Source organism: Gouania willdenowi, unplaced genomic scaffold (assembly GCF_900634775.1).
Source record: "Gouania willdenowi unplaced genomic scaffold, fGouWil2.1 scaffold_429_arrow_ctg1, whole genome shotgun sequence".
Classification (NCBI taxonomy): domain Eukaryota; kingdom Metazoa; phylum Chordata; class Actinopteri; order Blenniiformes; family Gobiesocidae; genus Gouania; species Gouania willdenowi.
Genome location: NW_021145190.1, coordinates 4,805 through 17,634, shown reverse-complemented (window position 1 = coordinate 17,634; position 12,830 = coordinate 4,805). Strand labels below are relative to the sequence as shown.

At 35.8% G+C, this 12,830-nt stretch overlaps 1 non-coding gene across 1 annotated transcript; it reads right to left on the bottom strand.

Moving 5' to 3' along the window:
- Positions 1–670: 670 nt before the first annotated feature.
- Positions 671–743, bottom strand: trnat-agu (transfer RNA threonine (anticodon AGU)). The gene has a single exon. It is a non-coding gene; the product is annotated as a tRNA-Thr (tRNA).
- Between the last annotated feature and the right edge of the window lie 12,087 nt (positions 744–12,830).

Sequence of the window (12,830 nt, the reverse complement as noted above, 5' to 3'; positions counted from 1 at the left end):
ATAGTAATGATTATTATCTGCTAGCCTGGCTCACTTATCTTTTCATTTTATATATGTTACAAGAAGAATACATCAGCTTCTAAAGACACCTGCTTGTATGGTGGATCATCCAGGTCTGGTAGTAGTGTGTCTGAATGTGTTCTACCTGCAGAATGCATTCATTATATATACAGTATATAGAGCACACTATGGACCTCTACAGCTATGGAGATAATATGTTTGAAATGAAAGACTGAAATCACACAAATCAATGTATAAACATGAAACTTTTATTATATAACAATATGTTGTGTTTTCAGTGGTTCTAGGTACTTGGCATAAAGAAGCTTTGTGAGCTGGTGTTGGGGCTTTTTGGGTTCCTCTCCCTGCTTGTGTTGTCCTAAGAATAAGAAGTTTTTGTTCTTAGAATAAACATTTTATCAGAATAACAATCAGTGATACACTCCACAGGCCACTGAAGTCGTTGGTACAGTAAGTGGACTGAAGGAAACCACACCCCCTGCTGTCACAGCTGAGAGTTACACTGGAGAGTCTTCAGCTCACTGCCCTGGTCCTCTGTAGACTTCACAAACCAGGAACGCTTTCCATTCAAACCAATCCTAGAGAGGTTAAAGGGTGTGAACAAAACCCTTAGCCCCACCTCCTTTGACCTGTAGGTAACAGGGAATGAAGGCCTCAGTGAGAATTGAACTCACAACCCCTGGTTTACTAGACCAGTGCTCTAACCTCTGAGCTATGAGGCCCTGTGTGTAACAGCATAGACGATCTTTCACATGGCAGATATACACTACACCACTTACATGTACAACTGGGCATCGCTTTTTTTTAAGTTTTGGGGGCGGGGCTCTAAAAATCCATCTCATGGTGTAACTTTTTTTTCTTACAGTTCCATCTTAATGTCAACAGTTATGATAGTGTGTGGTCTTATTTTGGTCCTCAGTTATGAGGGAATTCCAACTCCGTCATCAAATCTTTATTTATTTTTTTTTACCAATTTGAAAGGCTACCAATCAATAGCCTTTGTTCAATCAGCTCTCAACAAACACCCATGTATCTTAACCACATGCTAGTTGTGCTACAGTTGTTATATCATGCTTTAATTGTCTACTCACCACTTTCTAGGTGTTTTGAACCGTAAGCGCTTTAACTCGTAACCCGTGTTGTGTGAGTTACTGAAATAAGTAATGCGTTACTGCAAAAAGTAACTTTTGAGTTACTTAGAATGAAAGAATGTATTATTTATTTTGGGTCATTTGTGTCCGTACAGCTTCATATTAGTGCTGTAATAATATAATAATCCACTGTTGATCAACTGTGCCCCTGTATTAACATTGTTTTGTATAAAAGCCTCTGATAAATGAAATGTTACTGTATCCAACCCTACAGTTTATAATCATTTACATTAACAGAACTAAACTCTGCTCAGTATTAATCTTTACAAACACCAATCTGACTGAAACACTAAGTATTCTTTCAATACCAGTTTATTTATCTGAGACCAGCAGAAACTGTAAATATTACAAGGAATTGTGAAATAAATAACACACAAAACAACCTGAATATTATTAAAAATTAAAGTGGCTTCAGCATCATAAAACAGTTGTGTTTAGCCTTAGAATGTTCCCTTACAGGTTAAGTACAAAAACTAGCAATAATGTTCAACATAAACACAAAAAGCCTTCTAAATTAAATAAATGAAAGCAATCTGAATTAACATTAGGAATACATTTTGACCAACTCTGCTTTACAAAAACTGCCATAAAACAACCATAAATGATGTGCATATAAAGCACAAAACAGCTGCTCCAAAATTAAAACAGTATTTTTTCAGCCTTAGCACAGTAATGTAAAGTAAGCTGTGTGTATTCCAGGTGCACATTCTGCTGTTGAAAATGCTTAGAAAAATAAATGTGGAAAAACAAATTCACAGCATTTTTCATAACAGTCACAGTTCATTAAAATCCATACGCTGTTGTTTCGGTGCAGATGCTTCCATCACATCCACCAATGTAGCATTAGCTTAGCGCTTCACCGATGCATCGTTTGGAGACAAATTAGTAAAATAATACACGTATTTCCACTCTGAGAAGCTCGTCCTGCTCTTGCATTGACTCGCTATGATTGGTGCACATGATGTAAACAGAAACATGCTGACAATGCTTCTTCTTCTTCTTCTTCTTCTTCTTCTTCTTCTTCTTCTTCTGTTTTACCGTGGTTGGCACAGCGTCCCGCAAAAATATGTAGAGCCACTGTAAACAGGAAGTACACCGCACCTAGCAAAGTAACGGACAAACGCAGCATAATGTAACGGTAACGGCGTTACTTCTTTAAAAAAATATTGCGTTACAGTACAAGTTACTGTAAAAAGTAACACACTGCTCGTAACCATATTTTTACACATTTTTACAGCTTCATAGGTCAGTTAGCTCAGCTGGTCAGAACGTGGTGCTAATAATGCCAAAGTCATGGGTTCAAGCCCCATACTGGCCAGATCTTAGGAGTTTGTAAATGAAAATGTTACTCTGTATTATTTTTAGTTAGTTAGTTAGTTAGTTAGTTTATTTCGGTCATTGTGAACATCCAGATCTTAGGTCATTCAAAGATTCCACACATTACACGACAGGAAAAAAAAAAAAAAAAAAATAAATAAGTATACATTAAGAATATCAACCGCTAATTGATGCCTGACCGAAAGGGGTTAAGGCTGAAGTCAAGACTTATTTTGCCTAACCCCTTATACAACTGAAACACTAATGTATGTCCAAAGGTGACATAATTATACAGTTTCTCTCATACCAACGATGGTAACATGTAAGCACAAAACATAAACTTCAACAATCAAAATTATATTAAGCATCCTCGATCAACTTCTTTTCTAATGTTTCATTCAAGTGTTCTATACTTCTCTATAATATTTAACTTGTACATTTTCTTAAACGCATGAATAGTTTTGGAGCCCTTAAGTTGTGTAGGTAGACCGTTCCACAGATCAACTCCTTTGACTGATAAACACCTCCTCTTAGTATTACTCTTCGCCATGGGTTTTTGTAGCAGATCAGTTCCTCTGAGGTTATATCTTGATTCTCTAGTTTGAAACATCTTTTGTAAACAGTGAGGAAGCATGAGATTGTGAGCCTTGTACATCACAACTGCTGTGTAGACATCAACAAGATCATGCAATTTTAAGATATTTAATCTAATAAAAAGTGGATTTGTTGGAGCAAGGTATTCTGAATGGCTGATCACTCTAATTGCTTTCTTTTGTAATAAGAAGATGGGTTGTATATTAGTTTTATAGGTATTCCCCCATATTTCCACACAATAGCTAAGGTATGGAAGGATGAGGGAATTGTACAGTATATATAATGCATTTTGATTCACAGAGGTTTTTATTTTATACAGTATGGCAATAAGTTTGGAAATTTTTGTCTTTAGTGTATTTAAGTGTGCTTTCCAATTTAACTTACTGTCAATATTGATTCCCAAAAACTTTGTAACATACACCCTTTCAATTTCTACCTCCCCAATTTTGATTCGACATGGTTTGTTTACTTCCTTGTTTCCGAATATAATATATTTAGTTTTTTGCAGATTTATGGAAAGTTTATTTACATCAAACCAGTTTTTAAGTATCTTAAGTTCAGTTCCTACTGTGTTCAAAAGCAGCTCAAGATCTTTTCCCGAACAATACAAACTGGTATCATCGGCAAATAGAATACATTGTAATTTGTTGAGGACTTCGCTGATTTCATTAATGTACATAATAAATAGTTTAGGTCCCAAAACGGAGCCCTGAGGAACTCCGTGGGTTATTTTTGCCTCCATTGAGTTGATATTATCAATATGTACATACTGATTTCGGTCACTTAGATAACTTTTTAGCCAATCATGTGCTAAGCCCCTGACACCATACCTTTCTAATTTATTTAAAAGCAATGAATGGTCTATTGTGTCAAAGGCCTTGCTAAGGTCAATAAAGACTCCAACAGCATACTCACTGTTCTCAATAGATGTTGATATCTTTTCTACTAGTTCCGTAACTGCCATTGAAGTGGACCTATTGGATCTAAAACCATACTGATGTTCACTTAACAGGTTATGCTTGTCTACAAAGCTATCAAGTCGTTTCACAAATAGCTTTTCCAGTATTTTTGAAAACTGCGAGAGTATTGAGATCGGTCTGTAATTGGTAAACTGTTGCTTTTCTCCACTTTTAAAAATAGGTATTACTTTGGCAGTTTTCATTTTACTCGGAAAGATACCCATTGAGAAAGACTGATTACATATATACATGAGAGGAGTAACAATAAGATCAATGATATCTTTCACGAGGACCATATCTATATCAGATCCATCTGTTGATCTCTTAGTTTTGAAGGAATGTACAATTTCAATGATTTCGCTCTCACTAACACTTTTAATGAAAAGTGAGTTTAAATTATTTTTAATATTCATTTCTTTAAATTCATTGGCATTGCTTGGTAGCACAATTTCATTGGCTAACTTCGGCCCAACACTGACAAAAAAACTGTTAAATGCATTAGCAATTTCCTTTTTTTCACTGATGATTGAATTATTCATTGTGAAGTAATTTGGATATTCTTCCTTTTTTCTTCCATTCCTGATAATGCCATTCAATACCTTCCAGGTACCCTGGATATCACTCTTGTTCTGCTCCAGCAATTTGTGATAGTATGCTTTTTTATTGAATCTTATTATTTGAGTTAACTTATTTTTGTACATTTTATATCTTTCTTCAGTTTGTTTAGTCCTTTGCTTTAAATGTACTCTATAGAGTTGTTGTTTTCTTTTACAAGCCTTAGCTATGCCCTTGGTTAGCCATGGTTTATCCTGGCTGTTTTTGTTTTTAGTATAATATTTCTTACACGGACAGTGCTGGTCATACAATTGGATTAGGGTAAGTAGGAAGGCATTGTATGCCTTATCAGGGTCAGGAGTTGCATACACTTCTTCCCAAGTTTGGGCACATAAGTCCCCCTTGAGATAAGCAATAGCTTCAGGTGTTCGATGTCTTACATATTTGAAATCATTTATTTTGGTTGTAATATTTTGCAATTGTTTAAAAATACTAAAAATAGGAAGATGGTCAGTGATATCATTGATAAGTACTCCAGCTGTAATTTGACTTGCTAATTGATTAGTAAATATATTATCTATTAACGTTGATGTGTCCGTGGTAATTCTGGTTGGCTTAACAATAAGGGGAAAAAGGGAGTTGCTATACATAGTATTAATGAAGTCTGTTGTTCTTAAATTTTTCTGAGGGTTCAGTAGATTGATATTAAAGTCACCACACACAATATGGACCTTGTTTAAATTACTAAAGAGGTAGTCCATTTTTTTATTGAAAATGTCTAGACATGATCCAGGTGTTCTGTACACACAACTAACAACAATATTTTTAGACTTTTCTACAATAATTTCACATGTTATACACTCCAGAACATCATCGATGGTGGTTGACTTGCTATCAATCTTTTTAAACCTCAGATCTGTATCTATGTATAGTGCAACGCCCCCACCTCTTTTATTTATCCGATTTGTAGTGAACAATTCATATCCATCTAATTGAACTTCACAGCACCTATCTGCATCCAACCAAGTCTCAGAAACAGCAATGATACTGAATTTATTAAACTGATTAAGATATTGTTTAATTTCGTTATAATTTTTGTTCAAACTCCTACTATTAAAGTGTATAATGCTAAAGGCTCCATTCATATTAATGCGTTTAAATTGCTCGTCAGTATAGTAATCACAATCATTAATTATATTATTAAACAAATGCTTATCCGGATCTATGTCACAGCCAAACTCATGTTATTGTTAACCATCTAACCATTAGAAACACAGCTTATTGGGTCTTATTTCATCTGATCAACCAAATTCAAGGATTCACAGCCAGCAGAGACACTCTATGAGGTGTGTGTATTGTTCTTTAACATAAAGTTCTATATTTGGTCCTGTTTACTTTCTCACATGATTAAAAACCACATCATGCTTCACTTGAGGTGAACCTAGACCCACATTTTATAGAGGACCAGAGTCACTTGTTTGCTCCATACCAGAGTTCTAGTGAGCTTTCACATATCACAAACAGACCAGAACTATCAGAGGAAATGAAGCATGGTGCTGATCACAGAGGAATGTGTGAATGTTCAGCACAAGCAGCAGACACTAACTTATTCAGAGAATACATTCTAGAGAAGTTCATGTCTCCTTTGAGAACTGGAGGTAAGGAACCACTGATATACACTTTTTTCTGCAAAATACTCACAATTTCCAACAAGAATAAACAGAATTCTTCTTCAACACCTCAGACTGCTCCTTCCTGATATCATTTATTCTAAAATCAATCAGAACATTCTTCACGTGTGGAAACTCTTCCTTCCAGGTCTGATACCATGTCATCAGGTAAACAAAGAACCTTTTACATTTTTGTTGATAATCATCTGAACATTTTTCACAGATTCATCTCCAATAATCAGCGTATGATTATCCCTCTTTTTCTGATGTAGCTTCTGTTTTCCTGAAGCTCTCTCAGTCTTCACCATGCTGTTAGCTTGTGTTGTTCTCATTAGAACAGAACTCTTATTCATTCCCATTCACCAGTGAGGAAAATCTATTGTCCACCTTTACATGGATCTGGGCTTGTGGTTCAGTGTGTCTTCTTCCTTTCACCGACCTCCATTTCTGTGTCTGAACCCTGTGGAGTTGACGGACGTGTCGCCGCATCCTGATCACATGACTGATTTAAGACAGCACAGCGGCCAGATGCAGCCTCACAGTGTTAATTTAAACTGTTAAAACTATAAACTAGTTTTTAAATGATCTTGATAGAACAAGTAGAACAATAGTTATGATAGATTAAAAACGCTGCACTTTTCCTGGTCATTTTTGTTGCGTTCAGTGTGTAAACGAAGAGTAAAGACGGGACGTTCTACCTTCTCTCACAAAGCAAAAGTGTTTGAAAGCAAAAAATACACCTCTTCCCTATTGGTGAAAAACACACAACATCAACCAATCAAAATGTGATGACAACTCATGACGTGTGGTTGCTGAGGAAGCGGTAAAGTGTGTGTGACGCGCTGCAGAGCTTCAGACAGAGCAAACAGAGACGATGAGGGACATGATGAGTGTCTTAGGAGGACGACTAAGTCGGTGAACCATCTTGTTTATAGAGGAAAATAAATGTTCTACTCTTATAAACAGCGCTACATAGAGGAGAGGACATGGAACATGTAACAGACTGATCTCAGCTGCTCAGGCAGCAGAGGCTCCGCCCCCTGAGCTGAGCCCTGCAGACAGAGGAGGCTGTGACTCTGAGGAAGGAGAACAGCAGGAGTCCAGATAAAGACACTGTCCTCACATAGTGCAAAGGACCTGTGTCTAATGTTATGATACTGTTCATCATCACCCACTGGTTCAGAGACACAGATGATGGTCAAAAAGCCCCCAAAGGCAGACTGAAGTGCAGGCTCCGCCCCCAGGTGGACACGAGGTGATGAGACACACCAGGTATTGATGGAAAGACAATGAAGCCTATGAATGAAAACAAACTTTCTTGTAACAATGCTTATACACTGTCTTGTTGGTGTAAATCTACATGTCTAATAAACTAAAACCTACACCATCCTCCCAGTCCTGTTATTCTATACAGTACTTAACAGAAACCTAAAAGCTGCTTGGTCTAGTTAACCTCCTGAACAATGTACAACATATAATGGGATCCTGAAATTAGGACAGAGAGGAATAGAAGTGAGACATGATCATTGATGAATATTAAAATGAATAAATGACAGATTTAGTGATATTTTCATAGACTATTTATTCAACACATCAACACAGAATATTTCCTCATACATGGCAACCTTTAAAAAGTGAAAGGAGACAAAGAAAGAAATGTGAGAAAGAATAACACCTGATGGACATATGATCACAGTACTGGTATCTAGAAAAATGTGGGAAAATAGTTGAGTCATCAACTCTATACAGTATTTACTTAGAGGAACCTTCTGAACAAACAATGAACAACATATGATGGGATCCTGAAAACAGGACACAGAGGAACATGAGATGAGATGAATAATAAAATGTATAAATAACAGATTGTGATTAAGTGATATTTTCACAGACTATGTAGTCACCACATCAATAAACAGTCACCTTAGACCTCCACAGCAGTAACACAGACATGGCAACCTTTAAAAAGTGTAAGGACACAAACAGAGAAAGGTGAGAAATAAACACCTGATGGACTTGATCAGATGATCACAGTATTGATATGTTCACTCTAGAAAAATAGCTGAATCATGTATTCTATACAGTACTTACTGAGAGGAAACAAGGACAGGCTCCCAAAAATGAGTGACATCATCCTATAAGAGACAGTGAGAGGTTAAGGCTGGAAGAAAACAGCTGTTTGTAAAAACAATACCTCATTCTTATATTTATTCCACCAAGTGTCTTATATATTAAGACTTATTAAGATGCACTAATTCTAATAAATTCTAATTTAAGTATTTTCTGAGAATTTACTTGTTTTTCTCTCAAGTTAGATACAAAACGTTTTCTCTGGACTGTACTTTGTGCAATGACAGTAAAGTTTAATCTAATGTTATCTGATACATTATAATGAGTTTTTGATCATTATATTTTACCTCATCAGGCTACAAAATAACTTTCTCAACAGTTCACTCTTCTCAGCGACCCTGTAAATAAAACAATAAACATGCCTGTGGCACACATATAGCTACTCAAAGAGTAAACAAATGTAAACAAAAAGGGGGCGGGCTCACATCACGCTATGGTAACCCACAAGGACAAAATGCGCAAAAAGTCCGAAAAAACTGTGGTGGGAAAAAAAAAAAAAAAAACATCTTTTTTTTTGAAAATCAAATTTGCATAAAAAAAATTTTTTAAATATATTTTTATATATAAATTCAATAAATCTTTTTTTTTTTTTGCCCAGCATGCACAGCTAGCTAAATTATAAAATGGCCTACTTCGAACGACTGATTGTGTTAAAGTTAACAAGCACAACAAAAATAAATGACACCCAATCTTGATTGATATCTGACCCAGGTAGACGACAGTTCATCACTTCTTAGCTGTAGTTCAGATTCCCTCCACTCTCACCTGTGGAGGTCTCTCCTCCTCCTGTTTCCCCTTCCCCTCATCCACCTGACGACCACCTCCACCATCATCACCTGTGGGCTGTGGCCGCTTCAGATGCTGCTGAAGATGAAGCTCCACCATAGCCATCAGCAAACATCTGTGTTATTTTCACACATTTGGCAACATCTGCCTGAAGAGCTTGTAGCTTTTTATGTCAAATTTAAAAATACACATAACTACGTAAAACAAAAAAACTAAACAATATTTACACAAAAAGTACACAAAATGATAACAGAAATACACAAAAATATACAAAATGACTCCAAAAACATACATTACAGAAAAATACACCAAACGACAACAAAAATATGAAATTGACTCAAAATACACAAAACTAAATATTTATACAAAAATATACAAAATGACTCCAGAATCACACTACAAAGGCAATAATAATAATAATAATCACTATACAAAAATACACATAAAAAAACATACATTACAGAAAAATACACCAAACAAAAAAATATATAAAAATGAGTAAAGAAAAAAAACAAACACATTTATCATGTTCATGTCCCATAGAATTAAACCAGGGAAATCGCACACGCTATTTTACTTTGCACCTGCAAATAAACCCATTTATAACACTACAGAGTGCAGAGTATGTACAGTACACCTCTTTGTACATCCAACCTTCAAACACATACTCATTTGGACATAAATGATGACTCTACTAAAGCTCCAACTATATGAATACATACTTCCGATAGTCACTGTACTAGTTTATTTACTCATGCCAAATAAAATGTGACAGAGACAACTATATTACTCATGAAATATGTATTAACAAAATATATCAACAAAAAAGTTAAGACATCATAGACATTGTTTGGATGATCACATTGATAGATCTAAGCCCAGCTCTGGTTTGTAACTGGAAGCTGTTCACTGATATCACTTCTAAATAATCCTCCATCTACTTTCCAATCAGCTGAATGTGTCCAAATGTTAATGATGGATGTGTCAGTGTCTAATGTGACTCTGCTTGGCTTTAGAATGACTAAGAACAGGCCACTGCTGTACATTGGATGTATAACATCACAAGTCTTTATGTGTCTGTTTGGATTCATTATATTAATAATGAAGTCACTCCAAACACTTGGTATTTTATTGAATCATCAGAGTTATGAAACATGTCAGCTAATGTGTTCTTCAGTGTGTCGATGCACCACCCTGGTGTTCTGTATATACAACTTTATATTATATTCATTTACACACTTAGACATGTGATTAACCTGGACACACCTCCACTCTGAGTCAACATACAGGGAGACTCCGCCCCCTTTTAATCAGTGCTGTTCATTGGGAATAATTCATATCCTTCTAGAACCAAAACAGGAACTCTTTCACTGTCTCAGATGTTGATACAACACTACATTTAAATAAAAGCCTTATTAATGTAGAAACAATCTCAAACTAAAGAATTCTGCACTTGTTTGACTCATTTTATCAGAATTTGTCAGAAAGACGTCATGACTGGATGTGAAAGCAGCGGTTACTATAAAAGTCTATTTTTAAACTCCTTCAGCTTCACTAAACACTCAGTTTCCAGAGGAACCTTCACTTCCTGTTCTTAGATCTATCTAGTGGATGTTCTTCTCATGGGAACCATGTGTGTTTGATGGAGGATTATGTGCTCTCCAATGAAAAGCTCTCCCTCTATCTGACATGTTTCTCTGTTCAAAGAAATCCAGCACAGACAATAACACGTCTTTATTTAAAGGAACAAAGCTTCACTGGACATTTGATATCATTACATTTACATTGATTCAAACTTTATGTCAGAAGGAAGATTTAAGAAGAACTTTAGGATTTCTCATGGTTACATAGAACATTGTAAGTTCTAAAGAAAGGCTGGACAGGCTAAAGAACAGATTAAAGAACATTTCAGAGTTAGAATAAATCTATGAGCTGTAATCACAGAGTTGATAGAAATGTAAATATGGTGATAAAATGGGAGTGTTTGGACACTTTGGGCTCCCCTTCCCCTGATATTCATTCAGCACACTGCATGATCCATTCACAGGCTTTAGGCAGGGTTTCCCTGTCAGGAACCATTTCATCACATTCACTTCAACTGTAGAAAAACATACTTTATATAAAACACATCACATCTAAAATCAAGAAAATACTATTATGTGATGTATTAGATACTCATTTAAAACTCATTACAAATATGAATCCTTTATAAACACAGAGAAAAGAAACAGATTCAAAGGTACATGATGAAGATGGTCTGCATTAACACAGAATGTATATTCATCTACAAGTTAGGATCTAATTATTACATCTCTTAGAATGTTAGTCACATTCTCTACATTCTATAAAAACTACTAATTATTAATATGTACATTATACAAACACATAATGGACATCATAGACTGTCTTTCATATAAAATACGTGTTAAACTTAAGGCCCGGGGGCCAAATCCTGCCCTGTAGAGCATCTAATTCAACCTGCAGGAGAAAGTAAAAATGACAGTTAATAATTTCTACAATTATTCATGTTTTCACTAATTCAGTTGTAGATATCTCAGCCTCTCTAAAAACAAATAATTTTAAGTTAACTCCACAATATTAGCAGAGTTCACAGTTTTCCCATGCTGACATCACATGATGGGAGTTATTTTTAAACTGAAATTGTTGCAGGAACTCTCAGTTTTCGAAAGTTATGCAATTTTTCCAAAACTAATCCACAACATTTGAGAAAATTAAAACAAAGTTGCTCATAAACTAGGGCTGGTTTTCCTATAATCTGAAGCCCTTTGGACCCTAAACTGGTCCGTATTTGAACCCTCAACTAAAATGAGTTTGACAGCCCTGATAAAGAATCTGTCATTAGTGTATAATAATAATAATAATAATAATAATAATGTGAATCATTCTTCATATACATCATGTATGAATACAGAATCTATAGAATGTATATCCTGTATAGAAAGTGAACAAAGAGAAACTTCTTCCTGCTTCCTTTCCAACTGATCATTGTATTGATCTTTTCTTTCAGACCACACCTTCAAAGATCAACAACTTCCTGAACTGTTGGTGTCCATTTTCCAGCTGACAGCAGGTTTATGTTGGAATCCTGTGCAGCCTGATCTCTGGGTTCTTCAGTCCAACACTGGAACCAGAAGGTGTCGTCACCATCCGTGTGTCGCTGGGATCTGAAGATGATTCCTGCTCCATGTCTCCATCCACACAGAGATGTGAGTGGAGAACAGATGAAGTGCTGAAGGTCTTCCCACACTCATCACATCTGAAAACATTCTTCTCATGAACTCGTTGGTGGAGATTAAGGTCAGGTTTCCTCTTGTAAGATTTTCCACATGTGTCACATTTATGAGGTCTTTCTGATGAGTGGCTGATTTGGTGAGATTTTAAACCTCTATATGTTGTAAAAACTTTGTCACACTGGTCACAGGGACACACTTCATGTCCAGTGTGAGATCTCAGGTGGATGATGAGGTGATGTTTCTGTTTATATATATTCCCACAGTGTTCACAGTGATACAACACTGTTCTGGAGTGAGTCTGCATGTGCCTCATTAAATGTGATCTACATGTAAAAGTCTTTCCACACTGTTCACATCTGTGAGCTTTGATTCCACGGTGAATGAGGACATGTCGAC